Source organism: Ambystoma mexicanum, chromosome 7q (genome assembly GCF_040938575.1).
Source record: "Ambystoma mexicanum isolate Mex_15411 chromosome 7q, UKY_AmexF1_1, whole genome shotgun sequence".
NCBI classification, from domain to species: Eukaryota; Metazoa; Chordata; class Amphibia; order Caudata; family Ambystomatidae; genus Ambystoma; species Ambystoma mexicanum.
In genome coordinates, this window is record NC_090941.1 from 88,984,874 (window position 1) to 89,001,094 (window position 16,221).

The 16,221-nt window shown below is 41.1% G+C and overlaps 1 pseudogene; it reads right to left on the reverse strand.

Annotated features, from left to right (window-relative positions):
* Nucleotides 1–16,221, reverse strand: part of LOC138528800 (steryl-sulfatase-like) — a 2,216,653-nt pseudogene that overhangs the window by 2,046,455 nt on the left and 153,977 nt on the right.

Sequence of the window (16,221 nt, forward strand, 5' to 3'; positions counted from 1 at the left end):
TAGTAGTAAGTATTTCACTTTTGGTAACTACAGTTGGACTGGGATTTTGATTTTTACTGCCTTTTACTGCCTTGATTTGTTTTATTTTTATGAACATTTTTTAAATATATGCGCTAATGCCTATTACACATAAGTGACAGCACTGAAGAATTATCCACATTTTATTTTCAGTTACATTCAGATAACATCTGGGTGAAGAGTCTCAAAGTAGTTCCAAACCCAAGATGTTAGGTTTCCAAATTGCATTGTTCCAGAGGTTGGTATATATAGTTTTACTTGCAGTAATGACCGCACTTAAAGTGGTTCTAGTGCTGTCACTAGTGGGGACATTTAGTATTGATGTTTCTTCTGTAGGTGAAGATTGGCATGTAGAAATAGAAGAGTAACTAGTAATTGGTAATTTATCCAATTTATTTTTGTGGACAACAGGTGTCTTAATGTTAATATACTACTACCTTTAGTTTTGATGGCTTATATTAAGGTAAGAGAATGTTGTTGCACTTGGAATAGAATGTATTTTTTTCAGAAGGAGAGATCTTGCCGCACTTGAAATGGTACTAGGGGTAGTGGTACTAGGTAGTGGTACTAGGTAAAATCATATGTTCGTAGTTTGTAATGTTGAAGTTAGGCCATTTGGCAAAATATTATTAACAGCAGTTAATCCATCAATGAACCACTTAGCCCATGAGCACAAAAAGCAGGGGTCACTTTCTACTATATTTACTCTGTTTCTATCTTGAATCTACAGGTCTATATTGATGAGATTTCATTGGAATTTGCTGCCAAAATGGGAAATTCAGCTTAGGAGAATGCTCATCTCCATTAGTGGATGCAGATTTTGTAATGCCCCAGGTGAAACTATCAAGCATTTGCTGCTATATTGCAAAGCCCTAACTGATCGTTGGATGAAATTCATGGGAAGATTTCAGTTGTTTGACTCTATGTTAAATAATGAAACTCTACGGTGGAGATGTTTAAACTTCCAGAATCCGTGGGAAGGCCTTGCGATATTGGCATTCATTAAGAGTATGAATTCGAATTAGTTTATGTGTAAGGGAGGTTATTGATGCAATTCTATTTCTTAATGTTCTACATCATATTGCTGGATGAAATGTCACATTCTTTTATCAGTATTATGTATTCATGTGCAATATCTTATTTCTTATTGTTTGATGATTTTTTTAAATTGTATCTATTTGTAAAGGTTTTTTTTAAAACCGTATACAATAAAATAAAAAAAGAACATTAATAGAGTTTTTTTTATTTTCTAGAGTAGTTGGACTCTGAACAATTCGACTAGTACTAGCTGCAGCACAAGGTGATTTTTGTTTTTAATTTTCTTGTGTTACCTATTGTAGAACCTGTATTGGTAGCAAGAGGCAAAATATTAACATGCTATGTAGGGTCTTTTGTTATTAGGGTAGAGGAATATTTAATTGTAGAAAAAGTGGGTAATTTAGAGTGACTACATTTGAATCAGTTTAATTTGTTTATTTTAGACTTTTGGGTCAGAGAATCAAATTAATTAGGTGTTATACACGCACATTGAGGTGCAATATATACAGTATTTAACAGCATGTCTGTATTTTGAGTGTTTTCTTTTAAATCTTTTAAAGGAGTTGTGGAGACTGAAGGAACGACTTCACCAGGAGACTTTTTGGCAGAACAAAAATTAAATAAAAGAATGTATTAACACTTTTTTATTATATGGTTTACTAACAGAATTATACAATTTGAACAGTTGACTAATTGTTTGCATGCTTTTAGTATATATTTTTATGCTTGGAAAGTAACCTGTTTTAAATCTTAACTACTAACACAACATACTTTTATATTTGCTATATTTTAATATGCACTTACCATGTTGTACTTCTTTTAGAAGAAAGTGGCTGTCATCTAATATCACTGAAATACTTTATTTGGTAAGTTCCATATTTTGGTCTTTGGTTTATTGATTTGTCAGCAGTTTGGTTTACCTGCAATACCGACATTACCAGGAATAAGGTGCTTTTATTTTATTTTTTTACCTTATCTAGAGGAATGTTTGTGTTTTTTTCTGTGATTTTTCATTTTTGTTTAGCATGCGTTTTCCAGCTGAAAATACATTTAAATGACTGTTTTATTGAACGTCTGTTTGAAAAAGAACAATCATAAAGGACAGCTGTATTCTACTGTTGGTTGATGAGGTCAATTACAAAGGACAGTTGTATTCTACTTTTGTTTGAAAAGGAAATTCCTTTCTAAGTCCAATGCTTACTTGTGTTTACTGTCTACATTGTGCTCACTATCTATATTTTTGATTTATATTTTTATATTATGACAGTAAAATGATATTTTTATAATAGTTAAAACATGTGTATGTTAATGGCAATGTTATACGTTACATTTTTGAACATATTTAAAATATGTGTACATTTTGATTAAGTTTTTGTTTTAATAAAAAATCTTTAGAGCTTTCATTGTTTTTTGTGTCTAAAATGTATGTAATATGCACTGCCATATCTTACTATGCTTCATTTATATCAATGGAAACGCTTATTAGTGTAACAAATTCACACGAAAGGTGGCGCGTATGTTTTATGTTTATGATGATGGGTGGTGTTTTGGGATGTGTAACTGCTACGCACATAAAGACATTTATATGTTGTATTGGTGCAAATAATTAGTAGTTGTACAAACATACATGCACCAGTATTGTACGTTTGTATTACGTTTTATCATTGCAATTTTACAGAAACGGTTTATGAATGTGTGAATGGTACACACACTTACATCTGTAATACTGGTAAATGTTGTTGGATGTACACATACAATGCAAAAACATACATTTGTATGCTCCCTTTATATTAATGGAAAGCATTTTACGTAGGAATATTAATTTGTTTGCTGAATTTAAGTTTATTTTATAAATGCAAGGGTGATTTAATATATAACTAGTCTGGACAAAGATATAATAGTATTAAGGGTAACAAGTAGAGTTTTTCAAATAAATTAGGCTTGGATAAAAGTACAGTGAAGGTACTACGCTGGAATACAACTTTGTAGGCTGATTGTGCATTAATGGAGACAGCTATTTTTGAAGGTTAAGATGATATGCAGAATGACACATTTGCATCCTCCATTAATATTAATGAGAAGGGATATTTTGTTAGGAACACATGCATGTAAAGTTGATATACTACAAAGAGTTCTGAATTTGTATGCTGAGTAAATATTTATAATATGAGGTGTTTTTCCTGTAATGTGCATGTTTGCACATACTCTTTTGTATGTTCAGTTTTTATTTCCTTTTGTTATGGACTAATGGAACATGCACACGCACATTTGTATGTTTCATCTATATGAGGTATAATTAGTTAATACTACATTTTTTACAGTGAGGATAAGTTAGCAATTATTCTACTAAATGCACAATTAAAAATAAATTTGCATTTACCTTTCCCCCTCAAGGACTCGTTTCCAGGCATTGACACTTTCAATTTGCAAAAAAATTAAGCGTAAATTTAAATTTGAAAAGGAAACAAGCATACATTAACTTTTACAATTGTATTTATTGTATAGTGGGTGTGTTTGTTAAATTATTTTAAAAGTTTATGAAAGATACTTACTTCAAATCCCCTATGATCACCGTATTGCAACATAATGTTTACTATTTTTCATAGGCGTGTTTGGAAAGTTGACATGTTTGGGCGTGGCTAAAAGCATTCACGGCACATGCATTTGTTGTGAAATAAGTTGGGCGGAGTGTCTTTGCCTTTTTTTTTTAGAGAGCACTACAGCAACATTGCTGTAGTTTACATAACGCATGCGTACTTACTTATAGTTGCCACTTGCGTATTTCAGTCCTACATAGTGATTTTGCTTTCAAGAGTATGGATAGTGGTATGTGTAATGTTAAAGCCAAAGTGTAGTGAATGTATTATTGGCAGTGGCGTGTTGTTCATTTATTTTATTATCCTTGTGTTTTGACCTGTCATACAGTTATGAATTATCTGCATCTGCAACTTGGGTCGAATTAACATTACGCATGTGCTGGTAGTTTGTATGTACTTCTATGGTGCAGTGTAAAGATTGTGAATATGCCCAAAAGGTTTATATAAAGTTACACATGCTTTGGTTGTTTCAAACGGAATTACACATTAGCTTCTGAAAGTAATTAATTTTGACTTATGTTTCGCATTAATGTGTGCATAGTGTTGTGTACGTGGTTTGCAATGCCCATTTTATTTACTTCCAGATGCATATAGTGATTTGAAGTGCTAACATTACAAAAGTTTCTGTTGAGGTTTATACATAAAATGGAACAAGAAGTACATTTTGGACGTTTTAATGTAGAGAAACACAATGTTAATAATGGGTGACACCTGGAGTTATTTTCACATGTAAAACATGTTTAAGGTATTATATTAATTGTTTGTTTCTTTTAATGTAGAGAAGACAGTGTAAAAATAATGCGAGACGCCTGGATTTTTTGTCTGGAGCATTCCGTTTATTGACTGATAACAGTATTACCATTTGCAAATTTGAATGTGGAATGACACATCAATCACAGTGGACAATGGAAAGACCTAGCAAAGAAACTTGTTGTGTATCATAACAGTGGAAAAATCCCAGTACATTTAACTAATGAGCAGAATCATTTATGGTTACTCTTATCACTGGTCCCCTGACCATTGATAATAGCTTGTCTGTCCCCCCTTTTCCCTCATGTTCTCTCCTCCCCCTCCCGCCCCAGCACTATCTTGACAGTCATTGACCGTCTATTGATAGTCACTTGTTTTGTTTCCTCTCCTCACCCCCTCCCTGCCCTCCCCCCTCTTTCCTTCCCCCTCCTTTTGTCACTCTTGCACTGCAACAATTGTCGTCAGGCATAGTAATGTTACTGCTAGTTTTGTCTCCCTCCTTCCCCCCTCTATACTCCCTTACTGTTCTATGCTCTTTTACTATCTGTAATGATTTGATAGTACATTTTCACATTCTGTACTGTTTCAAGGACTTGTAAGAATGTACGTGTATTTCTCCCATTGTTCCCTCCCTCCTTGAAGCACTTTGAAACACATTGTGTATAGGCGCTATACAAATAAACAATCAATCAATCAATATTATTGAAGGGCTTAGTAATATTTAAGTTTTTTGTAAATAAATTGTGCATTTCCTTATTTTAGTCCATGTGTGTAATGTCTATGCGTGGAGGTTATTGTGTATGTGGTTACATCAATTATTGACTGTAGCGTGGGATTTGTACACAGTGAGGGTGGTGTAAGAAATCTGAGGGTATCCTCACTCCTACTTCCCCTGAATCCTCTGCTCAGGTGGCCAGGGAAAGGCCATCACTCTTGGATCCCGACCCTAGGGGTAGAGAAGTGAGGGAGGATCACCTGGTGGGGGGTTCTTGGGGAGTGAGATGCAGACAGGAGAGACATGGTATCCCACTTCTCCCGTTGAAGACCAACCTAACCCTCCCCCAACCTTTATAGGTTACTAATAAGTTGTTCCCCTAATTTCTCCACATTTGACACCTGACAATACTGGGACGAGGAAGAGGCAACTAAGCGTGAGGAACCCTATACCATTCCACAACTTTAGTCCTGGGACAAGGAAGATGCCTGAACAGTGCTGTGAGGGTCAGGCATGTCCTATTGATCGTGGTCAGGCAAGTCTAATTAGACATCCACACCTGCAGCGTGTCAAAGGGCTGCAGGTGTATAAAATGAGACGAAAAGGAACTGGGAGGCCTGTGTGGGAGAGACCAGAAGGGACCTAGAGTAAGAGGAGGCAGACGTTTTGGGACTGGAGAAGGAACCAGGATGCAGACACATATCCCAGAGGACCTGCTGGGCCCAAAGCAAGTGGACTGTGGTGTTGCCGCATGTCTGGGAGCCTCTGTTGCAGAAAGTAGACAGCAAGAGCTGTGAGAAAGCCTGAAGGAGAGGACGCCACCCACGTCCACAAAGAAGCATCCAAATTGCTGGCGTGCAGAGGGAAACACCCAGCAGGTGAGCAGGGTTTGGAAAGGTGGATTTACCGGCTTCAGAAGCAGAGAAGAAGGAGCTGGAGCGGCCGGAAGGAGATGCTGAGAGCCGGTGTTCAAAAATTGGAGCGATCCTAGCAGACCGCAAATAAGCAACGGTCCTCGAAAGTAAGCAAAACAAATGCATATTCAATACCAAATTGAACGGAAACTTAAAATTAAGCAACATGAATTCATAATGAACATCGAATTGAATGAAACCCTGAAGTTAAGCATATTAAATACTGAATAGAATAAAACTTTAGGGGCCAAGCAAATAAAGAGGACAGCCAAGGAGCCCAAACAAACTACAAAAAAAGTGTGACAGAGTGCCATAGAAAGTTGGGGTGTGAACAAAACCCCCTAAAAGCGACCATTCATGAGTGAATGCCATGCCGCAAGGCCAAAGACTGGCAAGAGGTGTGTGACACGTAATGGCAGAGCCAAGAGGCTGAGACTGAAAGTCCAGAGGAGTATAAATCTACACATAAAAGCCAAGAGCCTATTAAGATGGCAAGTATAGTTTTTGGATACAGACAGACTTTTAAGTTGTACGTAAAAAGCACAGGCAGTATAGCTCAGTGGCAACACCCTCGTCTTTGAAGCAAGCCGACGCAGGCAACACATTTTCAAATCCCGTGTCCGCGCTTAGAAACCTTTTCGGCATTAAGTTAAGCATGTTATCAAAAACCAATTAAATAAAAATAAATACATAAACTCTTTGACTCAGACTTTTCTTAGTTTCATTTGGGTAGTGAAATCCCAGCTTAGCATAGGGCAGGTTAGGCCTTCCTCCATCATGACATTTGATTTAATAAAGTATTTTATTTTGATGTTTGTCTGTTGTCTGTGTCTTGCTTCATGGTGCCTTCACAGTGGGCGCATACGTTGTGTGTGTGCTGTTTGTGAATTCTGTATTTTCTTGCTTTAATGTATGTTGGAATATGTATCCAGCGTGGGTGGCTGGGTGTGTATGTTGTGTTTGTTGTGTGAGAATTCTGTATTTCCTTGTGTGAGGTTATGTTGGAATGTGTACACAGTGTGGATGGGTGCATATGTTGGGTGTGAATTCTGTATTTCCTTGCTCGAGTGTATGTTGGAATGTTGGAATGTGTGCGCTGTGTGGTTGGGTGCTTATGTTGTGTGTGTATTGTGTGTGAATTCTGTATTTCCTTGCTTGAGTGTATGTTGGAATGTGTAGAGATGGAGTCGAGTGCATATGCTCCGTGGTTATGATAACGTTGGCTGCATATTGCCTGAATTATATATTTCCTTACTCACGTGTATGTTTGTGATGTGTACACAGTAGCAGTGACTGCACATGCGAGGGGTTGTTTATTACTGCTGTGTATGTGTGTGTGGCATGGTTGCTGAGCATTTGGTTGGCATGTATTTTAACATACTTTATGTTTTCTTACCTTAGGTTGTTAGTGCTCATGTGTTCTATATAGATATATTTTCAATCCTTAATATCTCAAAAGTCGATTTTCAATTATTGTATTCAGTGCACCAATTTAAGCTTAAATCTAGGCACCAGCAGAAAATGTGTGAAAGTGAAGCAGTCAATTTGGAGATGTTCAGATCCGAAAAGAAATGTTTCCAATGGGAAAAGCCCATGTTAAAAGCTGTTCAAAATACAATCAAAGTAAAAAGAAAATGTAACGATGAAGACATTAATGTAAACATTTGAAATTTTCCATCTACATCGGGGTTTTTGTTTTTACTTGTAACCATATTGTCCCATTAACAAAGTTTTTTTCATTGAATATATTTATATTCAATGAAAAAACTTTGTTAAAGGGACGTTATGGTTAAGTTGTACAATAAAAACCTATGAAATTCAACTGAAAAAACGTTGTTAAGGGGACGTTATGGTTAAGTTGCACTAATAAAAACCTATGAAATTCACTGAAAAAACATTGTTAAAGGGACGTTATGGTTAAGTTGGACTCATAAAAACCTATGAAATTCAATGAAGAAACGTTGCTAAGGGGACGTTATTGTTAAGTTGCACTAATGAAAACCTATGAAATTAAATGAAAAAACTTTGTTAAGGGGACGTTATGGTTAAGTTGCAGTAATAAAAACCTATGAAATTCAATGAAAAAACATTGTTAAAGTGACGTTATGGTTAAGTTGCGCTACTAAAAACCTATGAAATTCAGCAAAAAACGTTGTAAAAGGGACGTTCTAGTTACAAGTAAAACCGAAAAACCCCTCAAATTCGCCAGTTATGGGAAGCTGAGCAACGATAACTCGCGCCACCACTGTGCACTGCTAAGAATAACACCCATGACATCAAAGATGACATCACAAATATGATTGATGACATCACTGATGACATCATATGTCTAGTCCCTTCTTTTTTTGTTCACTGACATATCTACGCCAGGAGAGTTTATTCGCTGACAGTCAAAAACTTAAACTTCAAAAGGTATTACATTTGTAGATGTTGCCATTCTCACATGTTCTTACAGTACTTTCCTTAGAATTCAATCGCATCTTATGATGCACATGCATAGGGGAAGAAGCAGGCCTGAAGCACAGCAATCATTTCTATGCGTAAAGATGAGCATGTTGGTCATACACACTGGCTCATGATGCTGCCTCATGTTTACTTACGTTACTCTCCCTGTATAAGCCCCATATTTGTATACATTGTGGTCTCTTAATGATTTGTGTGTAGTAGTACAAGCATGTAGTAAGTGATGCATTATCACTTACTTAGTATATGTTTCACAGTATGTGAAAGTGTGGTAAGAGAAGCATTCGCCGTTTTACTATCTAACATTGGAAAATTAAAAATATTACATATCTATGGTGTATGCTGCAGCCAATGCCTATGTTTCCGTATGAGTAGGTTCCTGTACTACAAACAACACTGCAATGGAATGTTCTTTGGAGCAATACATTGCATAATCAAGTATGTAGTTCATCACACATCTCCAGATGACCCCTGACACGTTTTTGCCAACATTACATTCACAACCCCTTGTAGGGACTTCCTATGAAAATTAAATGCACATGTGATGTCATCAGTGATGTCATCAATTATATTTGTGATGTCATATTTGATGTCATGGGTGTTTTTCTTAGCAGTGCAGGGTGGTGGCGCGAGTTATGGTTGCTTAGCTTACCATAACTGGCGAATTTCAGGGGGTTTTCGGTTTTACTTGTAACCATAACGTCCCTTTAACAAAGTTTTTTCACTGAATATGTATCTATATTTTTTGCCTTTGCACGAGTGCAAGGCATAGTTAAGGTTAAGACAAAGCCTCTATGGTGTTTCAGAAAATGACTTTTCTTAATAAAACGCTTGCATGAAAAAAATCAGTGACGTGATCTGTGATGTCATCATTGTGGTCATAGGCTGAGCAACAGGGGGCGTGAAGTTAAGGTGGTTTTGTTGCGTTAAGTTCTCACCTTAACATCACTGCAACTAAAGTTATTTCCTTAAATGTCAAGGTTTATTTTTCAATGTTTTGCTCATCTTAACGTCCCTGCAACGTGTACTTCCATACATAACTGACATAAATAATACAGACAAATGGGCTAATGAAAACAATGTATCATGTGTAGAAAGTAAAATAAAAATACATTTTGCAACCACATTCCCCCCAGATAGACCTGTTCTTAAAAAAACGTTGTTTCCTATTTACTTAACTTTTTAAAGTGTTTACATTTATATGTACTGTTGATGAATAATAGAAAGTTATTAAAGTGTTGCATTATCTGTATACAAAGTCCACACTCAATGTATCCTAAAATAAATCTTTACAAGACTACTGCCCACATATATATGTACATATGCTTTTTTTAAACGGTTTATAGCCGTGGCTACTAAGGATGCATGCGCGGCTAAATGCATCCACGACCTGGGGGAGGGGTTTACCCGCGGCTTCCACAGGGTATAACGGCGGCTATAATGAAATACATAAGGATATGTCATTTCTATTAACACGCACTATATTGAAAGGATCAATTAAAGGTCTTTGATCCATATATACCGTATATGGTTTTTATTGTCTATTTTTATAACTGAAAACTTGGCCATGAAAAGGACCAAGATCAACTCCCAGTGGAAGTAGAAGGGACAGGAGGCAGATTGTGGGACATGGAGAAACAGGATCAAGGCATCTGATCACATACGCCATGCAGCACCTGCACAGAGAACTATGCAGTGCTGCCGCGTGCAATGAGCAATCGCCTATAATCGCCAGTTGCTGTGATTTGTCCACTAGTAGACACTAGTGGACAAATACAAATAATGACAAGTTAAAATCAGTGTCTGGTTCTGTCTGAGTGTTACATCCTGTGCAGCAGAAGGCCTCTTGGCCTTTGTCATGAGAGGCTTGCCGAAGCGTCTTCTGGCTAGTGTGAGCTCCAATGTGTATCGTCATGTCACTTATGTGACAAACTCACAGCAGTTGCAATGCACTATGGTGAGTTCACAGATTATCATCAATTTTTACGATTCTGGCAGCATTTCTACATTGCCACCCTTCTGAGAAGGAATAGAATGTGCCTTCATGAAAGTGTTGAAGCAGTATTGTGCAACACTTTCTCACAGAAAATGCAGGCCATCCGAATCTAGCCTTAGGTCTGTTTTTTTCATGTACTTGTTTACAGAAATAGCTCCACTGAGAAAGTTGTGGTGTGACTTGTGGCTGATCAACCACCACACCACTCAATTCTGGGCTTAATGACAAGTAAAATGCCAACAAAAACATCTTTGAAAGCCATAACTTAATTTCCAGCACAAGGCCCTAGTTAATAGGCAAGCAGAAACTTGGTTCTCAAAAACTCAATTACGATCCTTGGTGAGCTCCCTGTACTATGTTACATGATCATTCACAGAAGCAGGGAAACAGGTGGAGAAGTAGCGAGGTGAAGTGGTGGCTGAATTCACAGACACTTTGCATTACACTGTGAACCCGGTTCCATCGTTCCCGGGGTCTCTGGCCCAAACATGCCCTTCATGGCAGCACTAACTACCTTGAGAAGTTTCATGAACAGAAATTAAATTTGCAAGCAACATCTCAGAAAGCCTTATGTTGGAGGATTTCAACCAGTGGGTGGACATCCAAGAATAAACAGGCATCCGACTTTATAGAAACCATGGCAGCCTGTGGACATGTCGTACACGTGCAAGACTGAAACGCACAAACCACTGTTTGGATAACATGGCCCCAAGAGTATAGAAACATAACCCTTTCTATAGAAAAGTATAGGAATTTCGATTCATCGTCACTGTGCATTCAATTGTATTTCCGCTCCAACATTTAATACATAATAAAACTTTAATTGAGTTACATATTGTTAGGGAGCACGAGTTTATATCAAAAGTAATCCTCAGCACCATACATTAAAACAACAGCAAATAATTTGTATTTTATATTTGTATTTTATTATTTATAAAACGCTTTACACCAAACCGCTTTACAGCATAACAACCAGAAAACATTAAACATGGAACATAGAAGCAATAAAATATACATGATTCAAACCAGAAAAACAGCACGTGGAACAATTTGCATTTGGGAAGGAAGAGAAGAGGAGAGGTATGGGAAGGAGGAAAGGGAAGAGGGAGTAGAGGGAGTAGAAGGGAGGGTGGAATTCAAAGGGGGAAACAGGAAGAGATAAAGGAACAGGAACATGGAGTGGGGAGGAGAAAGAAGAGGAGGAAGTGGAGAGAAGTCAGGAAGGAGGGTGAAGGAGTGTTTTTAAGGAGGAACAGAAGAAGAAATAAGTGGAGATGGAGCGGATAGAGATAGAGAGAGTTCCAATGTAGGGGGGCAAGGAGTTGGAAGGCGTGGAAACGAGAGGAGGCACAAGGAGGGGGGGCAGAGAGTAAAAAGTGATCAGCAGAGCGTAGAGAACGAGAGGGGGCATAGGAAGAGAGGTGAGAGGAGAGGTAAGGAGGGGCAAGGTCATGAAGAGATTTAAAAACGAGACAAAGGAAGTGGTATTTAAGTTGGGAGTAGAAGGTAAGCCAGCCTAGGTTGGCAAGTGAATTGGAGATGGAATCATAGGGAGAGAGAAGACAGAGGGTATGGACCGCAGAGTGGTAAAGGGATTTAATGGGGGCGAGATGGGAAGAGGGGAGACCGAAAAAGAGAGAAGAACAGTAGAAAAGGCGAGAAAAGATGAGGGAAGAGATTAAGAGTTTAGTAGCATGGAAAGTAAGAGAAGAAAAGACTTTACGGATATTAAAGCGGTGATAGCGACAAGATCGAGTAGTGAGGGAAATGTGGTAAGTGAAGGAAAGGTAAAGTCAAAGTAAATTCCTAGATTCCTCGCATGAGCGGAAATTGGAAGATCGGCTGGGGGGAAATGAATGGAAGGAGGGGGGAGGGAGGAGGAAGTGTGTTGGAAGGGAAGAAAAGGGATTCAGTTTTGTCCGTATTGAGAGAGAAAAAATGCAATGACATCCAGTTTTTAATGGCAGTGAGACAGGAGGAGAGTTTAAGATGAAGGTCAGGGTGAAGGAAGAGGAGAGGAACAGTTGAGTGTCATTGGCATAGAAATGGTGAGAAATTCCAAAAGAGGAGATGAGAGGAGCGAGAAGTGAAGTATAGAGAGAGAATAAGAAGGGTCCGAGGACGGAACCTTGGGGAACACCATAGTTCAGAGGGAAGGTGTAGGAGGTTTGGTCATCCCTAGAGACGTGAATGAGCAATTGGAAAGGTAAGAGGAGAGCCAGTTAAGAACTGAGTCTTTGAAGCCAAAGGAGGAAAGAGTATTGAGAAGTAAGGGGTGATCGACAGTATCAAAGTAGCGGAGAGGTCAAGGAAGACAAGGACTGAGGATTGCTTAGGGTAGCGAACGGTGAGGAGAGAGTTCAGGACATAGATGAGGCCAGATTCAGTGGAGTGTCTGGGACAGAAGCCAGATTGAGAGGGGGGAAGGAGAGAGAGGTTACAGATAAAGGTCGAGAGTTGAGACTAGGCAAGGCGTTCGAGTAGCATAGAGAGGAAAGGTAAAAGTGATATAGGGCGAAAGTTAGCCACAATAAGGGGATTGGCGGAAGGCTTCTTAAGGATAGGGATAATAGTGGCATGCTTGAAGGCAGTAGGTAAGGTAGCCATAGAAAGACAAGTATTGAAGAAGGAGGTTAGATAGGGGATGAGTAGGGGGTAAACCTTAGGAATAAGAATGGAAGGGATGGGATCAGAGGGGGCGGCAGTAGGGTGGGATTTGGATAGGAGGAGAGAAATGTCAGATGGAGTGATAGGAGAGAATTCAAACATGTAAGGGGAGGGCAAGGAAGGAAGGGAGAGGGAGTAAGAAGGAGAGAAGATAATCTTTTGACGAAGAGAACACATTTTTTCAGAGAAGAAGTTAGCGAAGTCAGAGGGAGAAAGAGGAGATGTGGAAGAGAGGTCAGGAGAGGGATGAGAGTGGAGGTGAGAGAGGGTTTGGAAGATACGACAAGGATGAGAGGCTTGGGAGTGAAGAAGGTTAGAAAAGTAGGAGCGTTTAGCAGAATTAAGGCAGGTATCATATAGCGAGTGAAAAGAAAAGGAGGAGGTTTGGTTAGGGAGATAGGGGAATTTGTACCAGGAGCGCTCAAGACGACGAAGGAGACGCCGCATGGAAATGAGGTGAGGGGAGAGCCAAGGTTGAGAAAGCTTATAAGTGGGGGAGAAAGAAGAGAGGGGATAGAGTCAATCGAGATGAGAGGTGAGAGAGGAGGACAAGGAGGAGAGGGCTAGGTCAGCAGGGAGAGAGGAGAAATTAGAGATGGGTGGAAGGGATGAGGAGCAAGAATCAAGGAAAAGTGAAGGGTTAAAGTTCTGAAGGTCACGCCGCATGAAGGAAGTTGTGGGGGATAGAGAAGAGGGACGAGGGGAGCTAGGGGTAAGTGAGAAGGAGAGTAGAGAGATGATCAGATAGATAAGTGGGAAGAGAGGAAACCGGGAATGAGGAATAAGTAGAATTAAAGATGAGATCAAGTGTGGAGCCTGAGGAGTGGGTAGGAGAAGAGGGGAGAGGAGAGAGAGGTAGGAGTCGAGAATTGAGAGAAGAGGAGAGGGATGTGGGGGAATGGGAAGGTGAAGATTAAAATAGCCAAGGACAGTGAGGAAAGAGAGGGAGGGGGAGATGAGAGAGAGGAGGTGGTCAAGGTCATCGTAGAAGGAAGAGAGGGGGCCAGGAGGTCTATAGATAATTAGGAAATAATGGGGGTGAGGGAAGAGAAGGTAGGAAGGGATGGGACGGAGGTAGATGAGAGGTATTTAGGATGGAAGAGAAGACCAACGCCACCGCCACAACCAAAGGGACGAGAAACATGAGAGAGAAAGGAGGAGGAGGTGGAGAGAGAGACAGGAACAGTAGAATTGTGAGGAGGGATCCAGGTTTCAGTTAGACAGAGCAAGTGGAGGTTGAGCCGAAAGAACATCTCTAAAACAGAAGCAGTTTTATTGCAAAGGGATCTGGCATTCCAAAGAGCAATGTTAATTAGGTTAGAAGGTTAGATTGGAGGGTGGATGAGGTTAAGGCGACAAGGAGGGCAAGAAAAGGAAGGAGGAGAGCGGGGAAGGGGGTTGAGCAAGGGAATGGACATGAGGATAAGGGACGGGATAAGGAGGAGAGGGAGGAGGGAAGTGGGGAAGAGGGAGGTAAGAGGGGGGAAGTAAGGTAGGTGAGAAAGGAGAAATCTATCAATGTGCATGACAGGTTATGGGAGGGATGAGGAGAAGGACAGCGATTAGAGAAGGAGGAGGAGAGTGAAGAGAAGGAGTGTCACGGAGGGAGAGAAAGGAGATAGGAAAAAGGCCAGCTAGACATAGTGGGATTAGGGCCAGGAGCAGACACGTCACAACAATGAGGATGAGGATGCTGGGTGGTCACTTCACTGGAGAGTCAGGGGCGGAGGCCAGACAGGAGCCAACACTGCGACAGAGGAAGGCAGGCAGTGGCCCTCAGAGTGGTGGTCACTTCACTGGAGAGTCACTGACGGAGGCCAGACAGGAGCCAACACTGCGACAGAGGAAGGCAGGCAGTGGTCCTCAGAGGTAGGGCGGCTGGTAGAAGCGACGTAACAGGATGAAGGCAGCAGGAGGCAGAGAGCAAGGTCCTGGGCAGTAAAAGGAGGGGGGGCAACAGCAGACAGGGATGGGGCAGAAGAGAGGTAAGTAGCAGAGAGCAAGACCAGGGCAGACAAAGGGGGGGGGGGCAGCAGCAGACAGGAATGGAGTACTAAGGTAGATTGTAGGCAATGAGCAAGGACCAGGAGCAGGAGGTCCAGGAGCAGGTCCAGGGGAAGGAGGTGAGCAAGGACAAGTAGGAGGAATTGAACGGGGTCCGGGCAGCAGGAGGCAGAGGACAAGGCCCTGGGCAGTTGATGGAAGGGGGGCAGCAGCCAACTGGGATGGAGCACAAGGTAGACAATGGAGGGGCAGCAGCAGAGAGGATTTGAGCACAAGGTAGAAGTAGTCAGAGAGCAGGGTCCAGGAGCAGGTCCAGGAGCAGGTCCAGGAGCAAGACGTGAACAAGGTCCAGGGGTAAGAGGTTAGCAAGGTCCAGGCCACAGTGGGCAGAGTATGTAGGCTGGATGTAGGTAGTGAGCAGGGTCCAGGAGCAGGAGGTCCAGGAGCAGATCCAGTAGCAAGAGGTGAGCAAGGTCCAGGAGTATGAGGTGAGCAGGGACCAGGCCGCAGGAGGCAGAGTAAGTAGGCGAGCAGGGTCCAGGAGCAGGAAGTCCAGGAGCAAGAGGTAGAGTATGTAGGCAGTATGTAGGTAGTATAGAAGGAGCCAGAGGAAGCACCGTGGTAGGTGGTCAGCTGAAGCAGGCAGAGTGAGGCACCCATCCCCACAGGACAGAGCGGGAGGGCACACTACCTCAGAAGCCTGGTAGGACAGGGTGGCACAGAGGAGAGACTCCAAATAGCCTGGATGGAAGGCAGAGGTTAAGGCTCATGGGTAGAGAAGACACAGCAGGAGTAGGGGAGTCATCAGATGGAAGAGGCTGCAGACACTTACTGGAGGAGCCACAGATGGGCCTGCGGATCGGAATGGAGACAGCAGCAGGCCGCCCGCAGAGGGAGTCTTAGAGTGGCCAGATGGAAGGCAGCAGCGGGACACTCAGTGGGGGAGCCGTGGAGGAGCCAGCAGCCCAGATAGGAGGCAGCAGCAAGTCACCCGCAGAAGGAGCCACGGAGCAGGCCCTAGATGGAGGCAGTGGCGGGCACTCACAGGAGGAGCCAACG